Source organism: Lutra lutra, chromosome 1 (genome assembly GCF_902655055.1).
Source record: "Lutra lutra chromosome 1, mLutLut1.2, whole genome shotgun sequence".
NCBI classification, from domain to species: Eukaryota; Metazoa; Chordata; class Mammalia; order Carnivora; family Mustelidae; genus Lutra; species Lutra lutra.
The window spans coordinates 59,644,892-59,660,677 of NC_062278.1; the positions used below are offsets into that span (position 1 = coordinate 59,644,892).

The 15,786-nt window shown below is 40.3% G+C and overlaps 1 protein-coding gene and 1 long non-coding RNA gene across 23 annotated transcripts in view; one reads left to right on the top strand and one right to left on the bottom strand.

Moving 5' to 3' along the window:
* Positions 1–10,628, bottom strand: part of LOC125097105 (uncharacterized) — a 34,692-nt gene extending 24,064 nt beyond the window's left edge. The window contains exon 1 of the long non-coding RNA XR_007126495.1: positions 10,511–10,628. This is a non-coding gene — a long non-coding RNA (uncharacterized LOC125097105). The remainder of the gene's footprint in view (positions 1–10,510) is intronic.
* Positions 1–15,786, top strand: part of PHLDB2 (pleckstrin homology like domain family B member 2) — a 219,602-nt gene that overhangs the window by 49,268 nt on the left and 154,548 nt on the right. The gene's annotated exons all lie outside the window — the stretch shown is intronic.

The window sequence follows — 15,786 nt, forward strand, 5'->3', positions numbered from 1 at the left end:
GAGTTCCTAAAAAATCTTGGAAATAATAACTTCTTTGATTCTCACCACCTCTATACTATGAAGTCCATGATCTGGCCAGTCAGAGTCTACACAGCCAAAAGTCACCTCAGAACTTTGGAATGGCATTCCATCACCACCATAGATGCTACAGTGTCTTATGGGCTTGAGGAGCTTACTTGGGGCGGAGGGATGGGGGAGCAGGAAGCTTCAAACAAAATCTACTTTCCGGATTTTCAATATTATAAAAATACTTTGATGACTAATATTATAGATAAATTGATCTCGCCATCACCTCAGAGGTGTTTCAGCTCAGTCAGCTACCAGGAAGTGGAAGCCTAACTTCTTAATGTTTGTTTCTACTCAGAAATAGGCCAGACCCTGAATTTTCATAACTCTGAAGAGTTCACAGCATGGCCCTGAATATTCAGCCTCCCTTGTCAGAAAAAATAGCCATTCTCCACTTAACAGACTGGCCCAGAGTGAGGCTTCCGCTTATCATAGCAATACCGGCACTCGCTCTGTTGCCCTTTGACCCCAGGCAGCCTTCAAGTGCCTCCTTTCTAAACGCTAACTCAGAGGAATTGTCCAGGCAAATGTCCCTCCCGTGATAAGGAACCAAGGTCCAAAGTCCTGGAAAAGTTTCTTATTTACCTTCTAGAAGTTTCTCATTTACATAATTAGTGGTCTGTTTCAATAAGTTGATAAGGGATTTCAGTTAGGAGCCAGACAATGACAGTGAGCTAACTAATTTATGTCTGTGGGCACCTAGGCAGGGTTTTGACCAAGAAAACCTTTCATGGAGGCAGTACAAACTTTCCTGTGGCATAGTGTTAGGAAGGCTGCCTACTTAGGACATTCTGGACAGCTTCTAGGCCCAGTGGTGCTTTGGTATGATAAGATTTGTTTTCCATTTGGTTTGCTTATTTTTACAGTTTTTTTTTTTTTTAATGCATGATTACTACAGGGAAACATAATAATATAGAGAAGAAAATTAAAAATTAAATGCTTTCCAAAAATCCACCAATACCTACTATTAAACTGTAAAACGCATCCTTTTAGCCTCTTTTTAATGTACATGTTCATTTTTAAATGGTGTCACTTAAAGTCCCTTAAGTTGAGCATACTGATATGTGATCTGCTTTTCTCTGAATATATTATGAACATTTTCATAAATTTCATATAGGCCTTTTAAATATAGTTTTAACTGACTGTCTAATAATCCATGTTATGAAGGTACCACAATCATTGAACCAAGACTGAGTTGTCACTATTGGAATAGTTTTTAGATTTCCAGTATTATAGAAATACCTTGATGAATAACATTAGAGATAAATGTTTGTTCTTAGTCAGTGTCATTTCCTTACAAGAAATTCCTTCATATTGCATTTGCTGAGCGAAAGGCTCATGTGAAAAAGTCTGTTCTGAGCATTTCTATATAGGACTCCTGCTGAGCAGATGCAGCAGGAGTGGACTTTCTAGATTTTAGCTAAATGACCCTATGTCTCTGTTTCCTCAGGTCAGTCCCAGTTAGTTCCTGTTGACCCAGGGATTCACCTCATATATATCCCTTTTTATCTCAAAGGTGTCTTGAATTAGGCAATGTGTAGTTATCTTAGGGTAGACGAATGCTCTCCTTTTGGCGATAAAACAAAAGATTTCCAAAGTTGTTGTGGCCCTACAGCCTCTCTGACACCTGGTACTGTCAGACTTTTTCATGATTATCAATCAAATATTATTTTATTACAATCACAATTTTTATTTCCTGATTTCTGTCGATATTAAATATCGTTTGATAGTTTTATTAACCGTATGTATTTCCTATTCTTGGGCATGTCTGTTTATACCTTCTGGCTATTTTCTGTTGGGATGTTTGGATTAAGCCAGCAAAGTCTGAACAAAGCCCAGATGCCCATCAAAAGGAGAGGGCATGAATGAGCTGTGCTATAGAAAAAGTAAAATTATGCAACTGCCAAAATGAGTGAATCAAAGTAACATGCAACACTACGGCTATCTTAGCAATATATTATTAAATGAAAAAAAATTATTCATAAGAACTAAATACACATACCTGCAATATGTGTGTGTGTGTGTGTGTGTGTGCATATAACAAAATAAAATTTTAGAAATACAAATGTTACAAAAAATCTATACAAAAGCGAAGGCATGGGGTGATGAGTATGAGATTCAGGTTACCTCAGGAGGGAAGCAGAAGGAAGAAATGCAGAGAACTTACAGTTAGATGTCAGTCATCATCAAGATCTAAGCATTTGTTCTGAGTGATATGTTTTAGGAATTTATCACAAATGAGTAAGCTAGCAAGTAAACAAATCAACAAAATAAGACTATGTGTGTGCAATTAACCAAGATTAAGATCGATTCACTTCCAAAGAGGAGAACAGAGGAAATGCACATTTTACAGCTATTTATTGGTATCACCAGATCTTCCCTGAGGAAAAATTAAACAATGTATATTGCCACCAAAATGTATTAGTCCCTATTTCTCTGCATCCTAAATTATTCTGTAAAGTGAAAGTGGTTGAACTGGATCCACGTGGGCCATGGTATATGAAATGCTACTGGGACCTCTGTCCCTGAGCCATGAATGGCAAACCATTTGCTCAGCCTTTACCATTGTCGTTTTTGCTGAAGGCTTGCCTGTTCTGGTCTGGTATTGGAAAATGGGATGCGAAGGAGGGGCTGTGTAGCACTTGACTGAGGAGTAGAACCCAATGGAAGGCCTTTCTTACTATTGCTTTTGATGGCTCTTAGATGTGAAGAGAACCACATGCTCTCCAGCTGTTTCCATTTTTATTTTAGCCACAGCCCTCTTTTCAGTAACATTTTCTCAAAGTTGATTTGTCAATACTATTCTATAAACTGCCTTCTGTCCACCACTATTATCATTAACAGTAATGGCTCTTGGCTGGTTTTTGTGGAAGATGCCTTAAGTGTCAGGTATATAGATAAGACTATCTCTATCCTCAGATAAACTTGTATTTACCAATTTATTTTAAAGCAGATAACTATGCTTAGGTCTCCTCCATCCAGTCATAGGAAATTGCGTCTCACCCATGTTTAAGGAGCTCTTTCCTCTTACAAAAATGACATGAGAGTAGAAATGGATAAGAAGAGGATGGTGTCCCAACTACAAATTTTAGCTCATCACCAAAGTGCATACTGTGCAAGCCCTTGTCCACATAAACATCATTACCTCTCTTCTCTCTGTGGAAGGCTGGAGCTGGGGACCTTTCATTAAGGCCCTCCGCATTAGCCTCCACAATGGCTTCCATCAAAGATCTATCCATTCTCCATGAGCCACATGGGAGCAGAATTAGGCCCCCACCATATTTATTTGAAAGTAAATACACATTTAATAAGACCACCCAAGTCCACACATCTACAAGTCTCAAAAAATCCCATTCTCTTTCCCTCCCACACTGCTTCCTCCAACCTGTGGAGCTCCTCCCTATCTTGGAAAATCCTTCAGGGTGTCTCAGTTTGCCTAGCTTTCATTAATAAAGACCTTTTTCCTTGAGGGAGAAATGGAAAAATACTTCTCCCTCTTTATAGAGTCTACTGAAGTAGTGAAAACAAAGTAACTAATATCTTTAAAAAACATTCCAGAGGTGTTAAAACATTGTCCTGGTGGTTCTGCTTTCAAAATATGTCAAAGATCTGTCTACCTCTCCCTGGCTCCTTTGTTGTCATCTAAATGAAGTCACCATCATCCTTAGGTTCACCGTTACATCAAACACAAACAAATCTCCCTGAATCCACACTTGCTCACTTCTAAGGGACTCTTTATAGAGCAACCATGGGGAGATTTTAAAAACACAAATCTGATTGCATTATATCCCTAATCTGTATGATATAAAATAATAAAACATAATAATATAATTACATTAAAATCCTTATCAAAGTCTTCAAAGCCTACAAACCTGCCAGCCTTATTCCCTGAGCTCTTCTCTAGGGGCTTGACACAACTACTTCCATTTGCTTGTTTGTTTTTAAATCCTCCCTAGCTCTTCTCTACCTCGGGCTTTAGTTTATTCCTCCAACCGAAATCTTTTCCTAACTACCTCTTCCTGGTGCCTCATGGACATATGTCCTACTTCCTCAGAGACGTCTCTCGTTGATTCCACAATCTAAATGAGTAACTCTGTTTAAGTTTCTCATCATACCCTTTGTTATCCTTCTTAGCATTAGGGCAGTTTATCATTCTCTATGTGTTGGTGTCATTATTTATTCAGTATCTTTCCCCTGCTGACAACTTATCACCAATGATGAACAAATAGTAAACACTCAAGAAACTGATGAATAAAAGAAAAAGATATGGAACTTTGAATGGCTCCAGTGGTACTTAGCTGGGTGCGCATGCGCACGCGCGCACACAGAGACACAGAGAACTCACGCGTCGTTAACAGCTCCACCGTTTCTTTTTTTTTTTTTAAGATTTTTTTTTTTTTAAATTTATTTGACAGACAGAAATCACAAGCAGGCAGAGAGAGAGGAGGAAGCAGTCTCCCCGCTGAGCAGAGAGTCCGAGGTGGGGCTCGATACCAGGACCCTGGGATCATGACCTGAGCCGAAGGCAGAGGCTTAACCCACTGAGCCACCCAGGTGCCCCAGCTCCACCGTTTCTTAATTCTCAGCTCAGACACTGGGTAACTAGAGGCCCAGCCGTTGCCACAGCATTTCTGTTTCTTATTATTGTTGACTGGCATATTTGAAAGCAATTCAATCCATGTGTTAGGATTCCATGAGACAATCTGTCATAAGACAAAGGCAAGAATGCCTTGGTTCTATATTTGTTACAGGCTATGTCTTTTAAAATCCATCCTGTATGTGGCACTTTTGATGCCTGGGAGACCTCTATAAACCTGCCAAAAATGTTTACAAGCTGAAATAGTAGGAAGTTGTATCAAAAATAAATATGGATCTGCCTCCAAGCGCAAACTGAGAAATATTTGTCCTTTTCTTAAAGTTGATTTTAATCAACTTTAAGAATCAGCCTCCTGAGACACATCCCACAATCTTTCCCCTTTCACCTGTCTCCTTCGCCACACTTCTCTACCCCTACCCCCCCCCCCCCCCCCCCCCCCCCCGCCACGGAGTCACATGATTTTAGAATGGAGCAGACATTCAAGATCCCCTTAGCTTTACATATGGCAGAACCAAGGCTCAGCAATGATTGCTGATTGCACAATTGCAGAGGATTATATAATAAGGTAACAAGGTGAGCTTTTAAAAGCAGAGTCCCAATAATCGACTCCCAAATTTTCAATTTTAAAAAAGAAGCAAGGAACATTCTGAGAGCATTCTAATTTTCAAAAGACATTTAGAAAGCTAATTGTTGCTATCAAGCTAGAGAAACTAGGAAATAAAACCTGAAAATATTTAAAATCAAACCATTTTGTGCAGGAATACCTCAACATGCTCTGGGTTTGTTTGCATTTACTTTTTTTTTTTTTTTTGCATTTACTTTTTGTATTGCCTTCTGTAATCAAGTAAGATTAACTGAAAATTATCTGGACCACAGCTCTGCAATGGAATTGTTAAAACATTTGTTTAAAATGTTATTTTCTCTTTAATCTGAACAGTTCTAGGATCTGTCATTTTTTATGTTCCCAATATAAATGATCAATTATAATACATTAATGGAGTCCTATTCTGCAAAGGAGAGTTTACTGAGCGCCAGGAGAGCCAGGAGGGTGAGCTAGAGCCAGGTGATGGAGGTGTTTGGGGGCTGGAGGAACTCATACTTTGTTGTGGGGAGAGATAACCTCCAGGCAAAAATTATCCCCCAAATCGGCCATGGTATCAGCACAGTTTAAAAAAAACAAACTTGTATAAATACAGGAGCAATACCAGTTTCCAAACTGGTCTTTGCGGGGGCGGGGGGGCATTAGAAAGGAAAAATAATCTTACTTTGATTCTTCATATTGGTGGAATAGAACATTTCAGTTGGTTTTTAAAAGTACAGACTGATGGTTTAGATGCTATTTTTTGGAAAGTTGGAATTGCTCTGAAAAAAAAAAAAAGTCATACCAATTGGAAAATATTTCAAAAGCAGCTGAAGGACAAGAATAACCAAATATATTTGATGTTGTTTTCAAGTCATTGAGTACTGAATTAGTTTCTCCTTCGTATCAAATCATAGAGACGTCAAACAGTTTCACTGCTGGGAATGTATCCTGTGGACACATTCCTATGTGAAGATCTTCATTGTGCTTTGATGTAACTTCCCTAAATGGAAAACAACATAAGTGCTCATCAGAAGGGATTGATTTAATTAATGATGTTTGACGTATTTGATAGAAAACTATACACTCTTGAAAAAGAATACAGGGGTCTACAGGTACTGATGTGGGAGAAGGTCTAAGAAATATTACTACATGAAAAGACAAGGAACAAATTATGTGTAAATAGTATCCTGTTTGTGTAAAAGCAAGATCGTATAAATATACTATTCATAAAGCATTCATAAAAGATACCCATGAAACTCATACAGGGGTATATCTTTAGGAAATAAAATGTGGGTTGGGGTAAAGAAAACTTTTGCATTTCTAATTCTATACCTTTATGTAACCTTCTGATTATTTTTAATCATGGCTAGGTATTATTTTTTGTTTATTAGATTCTTATACTATTATATGTATATCATTTTAAAGCTACAGTGCTTTTAAATTGCAGTTACTTAGGAAGCTGTCCTAACTGCTCTTCTTGTATGCCTTCAGTTTCTATAGCTCAGTGACCCTGCTGTACCCCAAACATTTGCCTTAGCTTTTCCCATCTCCAATACCAGCAAGCACTCACAAATGTGAATTTTCATTTCTCCTACTGAACTCTTTCATCTTGTTTTTTTAAGAAGTACTCCTTAGTCTTTTCACAGAAATCTGTTAACATAGTGCATCTTAAAGTCCCTGCTAGGGAAACTTAGGTGGCTCAGTCAGCTAAGCATCTGCCTTCAGCTCAGGTCATGATCCCAGAGTCCTAGAATCAAGTCCCATACCCAGCTTCTTGCTCAGCGGGGAGCCTGCTTCTCCCTCTGCCTGTCACTCCCACTGCTTATACTCTCTCTCTCTCTCTTTCTCTATCTCTCCCTCTCTCTAATAAGAAAATAAAATCCTTAAAAAAAGAAATAAAGTCCCTGCTATAATTAAGTTCAAAATTAAAAATCTTATGGGCTCTTTAGTCTTTCAACTAACCATTCACTTAACCTACTCTACAGAGTTTTGAGCACATAGCATTTTGCAAGTTACAAGCTGGTGAAGATAAAGTACTTAATTTTAAGGAGCATACAATGCAGTGGGAGAGAGAGCATTTAGTTTTACTCTATATAATCCAGTTCAAAAAAATGTTCTTACAACAGCGAGGGGGCATGGGGGCTTACAGATGGAGGGTTACAAAACTACACTGGATCCGAGACAATGGCCAGGGAAACATAACCATTAAGAAACATCTCGAAAAAGAAGAGACAGGTTGTATAACTGCAGTGCCTTCACTAGGACATTGTCCAGGACCTCAGTTAAAGAATTTTAGACCTAGAAGTGACCTTCGAGAATAACTCTAATCCTCCTGTTCTGAAATAAAGAAACATTACTTTTTAAAACAACAAGGGCTGTGGGGTTAGAGTAAATGGCCAGTTCAGAGCAGACTCAACACTTCACAATTGTTCAATTCCTCCCGGACCAGCTACATCATTCACCAGGCCTCTTATTTGAAAGTTATTAAGAGTTTTCAGACAGCAACAGCGAAGTGTTACGCCAAGCCTGGGCCCTTGCGAGCACGGAGCCCTGTGCACCTGTCAGTAGAGTACTCAGGCCCCTGAAGCCGGCCTCCCTCCCTCCGTTTATCCAGCTTCCCAGAGGCCCCTCGAGGCAGAATCTAAACAAGAGCCCAGGGTTCTCAGGCTCTGCCTCATGCCCCGTGCTATTCAGATTTAGAACAAAAAGCCAACAATAATTGGCAATGCCGATACCATGTATAGAGGCTAATGTTTTTTTAAAAGTTTTCCTGTGCACAGTTGTACAATTGTACAATTAAGAAGCATGTACCAAATCACTTTGTGCCAGTTGCTCTAATAGCTAAATAACCCAGGCCTTGAAGCAATGGGATGGGGCATAAATTCTGCCTTTCTCTTTTTTCATCTTTGCATATTATAAAAAGCAGATGAATTTTTTTTTAAAGATTTTATTTATTTATTTGACAGAGATCGCAAGTAGGCAGAGAGGCAGGCAGAGAGAGAGGAGGAAGCAGGCTCCCTGCTGAGCAGAGAGCCGATGCGGGCTCGATCCCAGGATCCTGGGATCATGCCCTGAGCCGGAGGCAGAGGCTTTAACCCACTGAACCACCCAGGCGCCCCTATTTGTATATTCTAAGTAACAACTGTGGGCCTCCATTTATTCATGTAACAAATACAAAGCCATGTGTCCGGAGAGCCTAGGACAAGGCTGGTTCACACGATAAGTGACACTAATAGATGACCGAATGAATAACTAAGATCCACGATGGAGTAATATTGGCCACAAAAAGGAATGAAATATTGATACGTGTTGCAACATAGATGAACCTTAAGAACATTCTGCAAAGTGACAGAAGCCAAACACAGAAGGCCACACATATGATTCCATCTCTATGGGATGTCCAGAACAGGCAAATCTGTCAAGGCAGACAGCAGATCAGTGGTTGTCAGGGTCTGAGAAGAGGGAGGAATGAGAAGTTACTGCAAATGGGTATGTGTATTTGGGGTTTTTTTTAGGTGATTAGAAAGTTTTGGAACTAGAAAGCATTGATGGTTGCCTAACCTGTAAATATATTAAAAACCATTGACTTGTAGATTTGATTTTTGTTGAAGATTTATTTTCAGAGGGAGAGAGAGAGGGACAGAGGGAGTGCATAGTCTGGAGGGGCACAGGGAGAAAGAGAGAATCTCAAGCAGACTCCCCGCTGAACAGGGAGCCTAATGACAAAGAGCTCAATCCCACGACCCTGAGATCATGACCTGAGCTGAAAAGTCAAGAGTCCTGCGCTCAGCTGACTGAGCTACCCAGGCGCCCCTGAATTGTACACTTTAAAAAGGGTGGCTATGGCAGGACATGAATGCTACTTCAATTTTAACACCTTTTTAAAATAAATAAACCCAGATTAGAGGTTTAAATTCTTTACTAACATAACACTTTGACTTTTGGCTTCCAGCTAGGGCTTTCCCTCTCTTCCAAGCTCCTACCCCAAAGTCTGCAGAGTGCTGCCACCTCTATCAAAAGCTCCATAGATCGGGGGCACCTGAGTGGCTCAGTGGGTTAAGCCTCTGCCTTCAGCTCAGGTCATGGTCTCAGGGTCCTGGGATCGAGCCCCACATTGGGCTCTCTGCTCAGCAGGGAGCTTGCTTCCCCCCTCTCTCTTTGCCTGCCTCTCTGCCTACTTGTGATCTCTTTCTCTCTGTCAAATAAATAAATAAAATCTTAAAAAAAAAAAAAAAAAAAAAAAGCTCTGTAGATCGCTGAGCTTCCATACAGGAAACCCTCTGGACCAAAGTGTTAACCCAGGGGTCACTGTACTCTGCCTCCCAAGGCTCTGGCCGGCCAAGGTCATCATAAAAAGTGGAAGAGAGAAAGAGCAATGGCAGAACACCTTCCAAGAGATTCCTCATTTTCTGTTTTCCTAGTTGCCACTCAAGTAGACCTTGTACCTCAGGTCTTCCTTGAGAATGCAGAAGAGCTAGCAATAGCCCTCTGGTGTCTCTGCTGTATCCCATGATGCTTTAGAATATTTATTTACTGTTTTTCAAGTCTGTTTTATTTCCAGACTAGCATAGAGTAAGATGACCTATAACCTCTTGTGAAATGCTCGGTGTTTGTCCTTCAGGACAGATGGTAAGCCTTGTAATTTGGTTAATAATAAAGTAACAACAAATCCTAGCTTCTCATGGTTTGTGGGTGATAGGAAAGTTTCCTAAGGTTTCTTCTATTTTGTACATACGTTCTTTTGTCACAGCCGAGAGAGATAATCATCATGTGTAGTTTTTAAAGAAAAGGAAATGAACATAGCTCTAAAACCTCCATCTTCTGCCTCTGGGTTTATTAGCCTGTCTTCTTCCCTATCAAGGGAATCAAGCCATCTTTCTTGCACTTCATTTTTATTTTGCCCAGATGTTGGGATGAAGTATAAGGGAGGTGGGTGATGGGGACATGTGGTTTTTGTCCTCCTGAGAAAAGTCAAAGGTTAAGGTACTGTTCCCAAAGGAGAGAATTAATCATAGTTAAAATGGCAACCTGTCACTGGAAAAGGAAAGGAAAAGCAGAAATATGAAATAAAGCAGATATACAATATTAGGTAGCACCAAAGAGATTAAGGATCTCACTCTAAATGTGCGTGGGAGATTTTATACAAAAAGTTTATACTAATTAGGAGGCACAAAAGCAGAAATGTTGTCTAAATGCTCATTGTGGTTATATGGCCATTGCTCTTAGTTTTGAAATCAGGGATTACTACTTGATGCGTGCGTTACCTGGTTTGCAGTACGGGAGAACACGGACAACAAAAGGTCCACTTTTTGCTGTGAAGCCGAGAGAACAGGCAACTCGCCAAAACTCATATGGTTATTCAGCTTTTGGTCTGGATCAGAATGCGTCTCCCTCACCGACCAATAAGGAATGGAATGTAAGATTGTGACTAATGGCTCCTCTGCAATCCTGAGATTGGTTCTGCTCTAGCCAAGCCTTTTGGATTCCTGTTAGCTCCGGGCGGTTGGAGCCTCCCTGAGGACGGTCCCCTCCCTTGAGTGGCACCTCCCCCACCCACACCCACACAGAACTCCTGACACACCTCAGTGACTCTTCCCCCCACCTCCTGTTAGTCATCCCGGAATCTGAACTGTAAGAACCCATCACTTCCTGACTCAGGCACTTGACTCCATTTTCAGGGAATTCAGGATGATTCCCACCAACGAGCAAGCAGTAGCCATCAAATAAGGCAGAAGAAATTCTGGGCTTTGAAATAAAACTCAGAATTTTATCTCAGCTCTGCGGTGTATTCTTTGTAGGACTTGAGAAAGTGTCCATCTCACTGAACCGTCATGTCCTCATTTATTAAAAAGAAGAAAAAGGAAATGTCAATATTTTTCTTGCAAGTATCCCTTTTAAAGAAAATGAGATAAAGAACGAAAATTTTCAATTTACAAGTATTTCTTAACAAACCTTAAGTTTCTGCCTTCCTGTTTCAAAGCTAATGACTTCAGGCCAAGCAGTACTTTGAGGGAAAAAGGTTCTCGGGGATCAATCCCAGGCCAAATTTGACTTCATCAGTCCCCTGAAACTCTTTACCAGTCCTTTCTTGTCCTCCATCTATTCCAGTGTCTCTAAACCTTTTGCTCATTAAGACAGCACTACAGAGCCTTCTGGACATTTTTTGTAATCATCCTCTTCCTCAGGAAATGTAATACCACAGATACACTATCCTACCTGATTATGTACTGTTATGTATATATGTGTTTTGCACATAAAAAGAGTAAAGTTCTTTTACTCCCTGCCCCCTGCCAAGAACCAATTTTCAACCCTTAGGGAAGAGATTGCCTCATTGGAAATGCGCAATCTATGTGTTATACTATCTATTTGTAAAAGCTTAGAAGATTTTTTTTTAGAGCCTTTGGAGAAAGACCTTATTGGATTCCCCTTTAGAACACTCTTCCTATTGTCATCCATTAAGATCCAAGGTAGAAAAAAGTTAGGTCAGTTTTTTTTTTTGTTTTTTTTTTTTAACATTTTATTTATTTATTTGAGAGAGAGAAAGACAGTGAGAGAGAGCATGAGCGAGGAGAAGGTCAGAGGGAGAAGCAGACTCCCTGTGGAGCTGGGAGCCTGATGTGGGACTCGATCCCGGGACTCCAGGATCATGACCTGAGCCGAAGGCAGTCGCTTAACCAACTGAGCCACCCAGGCGCCCATAGGCCGGTTTTAACATACTTTTTATTTCCTATCATTAGCCACCAAGGTCTAGGCAAACATGTCAAAATAAAGGAAGAAGGCTGGACAGGAGAATTAAGTGACATGTGTCCCTTACCCTCTTATGTGTCTGTCTTTCCCGGTTCAAAGGACATCATGACAGCTATCAGCAGCATGAGTGGCAGGTAATGGGTCCAAACCTCCAAAACCCAGTCCCACGTCAAATGACTAAGTGGTTCCCACTCTGCTTTATGAGGAGATCCACACTTTGCTCAATTAAAACTTTTATTCCCAAAAACAAACAAAACAAAAACAAAACAAAAACCCTTTATTTCTGACTAAATATGACAGCTGGTGCCACTTTCATCTTAGTGCATACAACTGAAATTTCTATAAAAGAACATTGCTAAACTGCAATATTTATTTAAATTTTTAAATAACTCTGATGACAACCAGTAAGACTTAATTTGCACACTGAGCTTCTGAAAAGTAGGGTCATATTTCCTACTGTTCCCAGAAAAACTGAAAAAAAATTTTTAAATAAACATATAATGTATTATTAGCCCCAGGGGTACAGGTCTGTGAATCGCCAGGTTTACAGACTTTATAGCACTCACCATAACACATACCCTCCCCAATGTCTATAACCCCACACCCCCCCACACCCCCCACCCCCGCAACCCTGAGTTTGTTTTGTGAGATTAAGTCTCTTATGGTTTGTCTCCCTCTCCATCCCATCTTGTTTCATTTATTCTTTTCCTACCCCCAAACCCCCCATGTTGCTTCTCCACTTCCTCATATCAGGGAGATCATATGATAGTTGTCTTTCTCTGACTGACTTATTTCGCTAAGCATGATACCCTCTAGTTCCATCCACGTCATCGCAAATGGCAAAATCAAAGTTGTTTTTTTTTGTTGTTGTTTTTTTTAAAGATTTTGTTTATTTATTTGTCAGAGAGAGAGAGAGAGAGAGCAAGCACAGGCATACAGAGTGGCAGGCAGAGGCAGAGGGAGAAGCAGGCTCCCTGGCAAGCAAGGAGCCCGATGCGGGACTCGATCCCAGGACGCTGGGATCATGGCCTGAGACGAAGGCAGCTGCCTAACCAACTGAGCCAACCAGGCGTCCCCAAAGTTGTTTTTAATAAAGATTTTATTTACTTATTTTAGAGAGAATGAGCAAGAGAGAAAGCACAAGTTGAGGGAGAAATGGGGGCCAGAGGCAAAGGGAGAAGCAGGCTCCCCACTGAGCAGGGAGCCCAATGTGGAGCTCCATCCCAGGACTCTGGGATCATGACCTGAGCTGAAGGTATATGCTTAACCGTCTGAGCCACCCAGGCACCCGAAGAAAAACTCAAAATTTTGTAATAACAAATTACATTGGAAAAAAACCTATTGTTATAAATTAAAGAACAATGCCAACTTTGGGTCAAATTAAAGTCAATAATATAAAAAATAACAGTCATAAAACAGTAAGTGTCAGGGAGGTTGTGAAACAATTGAAACTCTCATGCACTGTTGGTAGAAATCAAGATGAGACAGCCACTCTAGAAAACAGGAGTTTTCATAGCAATTAAATATATAGTTGCTGTGCTCTCCAACAAATCCACTCCTAGGTATAAGCATTTGGCAAGAGAAATGAAAATATAAGTCCACAAAATATTTGTACACAAATGTTTATAATGCCTTTATTCATAATAGCCAAGAACAAACTGCGATATATCCACTCAGTGTAATACCACTCAGCAATAAAAAGAACCAATTACTGACAAATGCAACAACCTAGATGAATCTGGGAGACAACATGCTAGTGAAAGAAGCCAGACACAAAAGAGTACATACTGTCTGATTCCATTTTTATGGAACTCCCGTGAAGATGAATCTAATCTATCATGACAGAAAGCAGTTCTCCATGCCTGGGGCCAGAGCAGTGGGAAGGGGGTTGACTGAGAAGGACACAAGGGAACTTTTGGGGCAATGGAAATGTCCTATATCTTGATTGTAGTGACAGTTTTCTAGATGTATACATTTGTTGAGAATTACCAACTTAAAATGTGTGCATTAAAAAAGCAGGCCAGGGGCGCCTGGGTGGCTCAGTGGGTTAAGCCTCTGCCTTCAGCTCAGGTCATGATCCCAGGGTCCTGGGATCAAGCCCTGCATCAGGCTCTCTGCTCAGCAAGAAGCCTGCTTCCCCGCTTTCTCTGCCTGCCTGTTTGCCTACTTGTGATCTCCGTCTGTTAAATAAATAAATAAAGTCTTAAAAAAAAAAAAAGGCAGGCCAAACCAACCAAGAAATAGACTCTTAACTGCAGAGCACAAACCAATGGTTACCAGAGGGGAGGTGGGGGGGGGGACGGGTGAGACAGGTGATGGGGATTACAGAGGGCACTTGTGATGATGAGCACCAGGTGATGTATGGAAGTGTTGAATCACTATATTGTACACCTGAAACTGTGTGTTAACTGACATTTAAATAAAAGCTTAAAAAAAAAGTGCGCCAAAATGTTGATAAAGATGCAGCGATGACTGTTACCTGTGGTGGAACCACCACAAATAGTATTTATAGAATCGTTCCAGCAGTCATTTTGCTTAACACGCCTTGGTACGATTTTTACAGCTATATTGAGATGTAATTCACACACCATGAAATTTCCCTGTTGCAAACGTATTGTGCGATGACTTTCAGTAAATAGCTACCATTACGCAGCCATCACCACATGCAGTTAAGAACACCCTTGTCGCCCCAGAAAATTCCATGGTGCCTCCCTCCCTGTCAGTCCCCTCCCCAACTTCTGGCAACCTACAGATTACGTACTCTCTGTCTTCATACTTTTGCCTTTTCTAGAAATTTCATATAAATGAAATTTTGTATGACACAGAATTTAGTCTTCTCTGACTGGTTTCTTTTTCGTGTTCTCTTATTTGTTTTTCCTCTCTTTTTTCCTTAAGGTGATGAAATTCAAGTCCGGTGAGTATAGGACTTGTCTGAGATCATATATTAGTAGCAGATCCTAGACAAGGGGACACATTTGCTAATCCTCAGTCTAGAACTTTTCCAGGACAGCACGCTATCGCCAGGATGCAGGATGGCAGAAGAGATAATCACAGGCTTCAGGGGCCCAGGTCTGCTGTCACCTTTGGCTGTGTAGGCTAGGCAACCAACCCAACTTCCCGAAGTCAAGCTCTCCCTTACATAAAATGAGGATAATGATATCTAATGCATAGCTCTGTTTGAGGAATAAATTAAATGTACAAGATGTATAAAACAGGGCTAGACAAGTATTAGGGACTTAATAAATAACAGTGATTGTTGACTGGAAAATCACTTAGAGCACTTTCCATCTTGAGACAGAGGATATAGGGGAGGGAAGGTAATACAAGTTAGTAATTGAAGAGTAGGGTTTAAACATTGATTTATTTAAATTTTGAAAGAAAAATGAATCCCACAGACCAAAGACAGTGCCAGCAAAATTGGGGATAATTTGCTAAATGCAGTTAACTGAAACATTGCTTTATTTCCTTCATAGGAAGAACATTTATATGATTAATCTTTTTTTTTTTTTTTTTTTGCCTGATTTTATGCCTAACTCGATAGTTCTCAGTTCTGGCTGCACATTAGAGTCACCTGGGGAGTATTAAAAATTACCAGTGCCTGGACCCCAGCCCAGAAACCCTGATTTCATTGCTCTGAGGCACTGTCTGGGCATGGAGGATTTTAAAGATTCCCCTGGCAATGTTAACATATAGCCATAGTGGAAAAACTACAGTCAAACTAAATTTGATTTGTTTCCTGGGTTTTGGGGAATGAGTTCAAAATTGTGGATCAAAGTATTTTTAGAGCATAGCA